This window comes from Myzus persicae, unplaced genomic scaffold (genome assembly GCF_001856785.1).
Source record: "Myzus persicae strain clone G006 unplaced genomic scaffold, MPER_G0061.0, whole genome shotgun sequence".
NCBI lineage: Eukaryota > Metazoa > Arthropoda > Insecta > Hemiptera > Aphididae > Myzus > Myzus persicae.
Window position 1 is genome coordinate 20,649 of NW_019100735.1, and position 312 is coordinate 20,960.

A 312-nucleotide genomic window follows, 5' to 3' on the forward strand; every position below is an offset into this window, starting at 1 on the left:
GAATATTTAATAAACAATTTAATTCTATTTTGCATGTTTTGCATTTTTTTAGTGCATATTTGCATGCATATTTTACAATTTAAAATGCAGATAAATTCGGCCTTTAGTAGGTAATACGTAAATAATTCAATGCCCAGAATAAATATTATCATTTATCATGGGATAATAATGGAATTAAATTAAACTCCAAACAATTGTGACAGTATTGAATACCTACTAAAAAGTTGAATACATGTTAAGTTTATTCGAAATGTATTACCACAGAAACAAGTAGCCAGATTGATGCTTGTTGAATGTTTATAAATATTATTA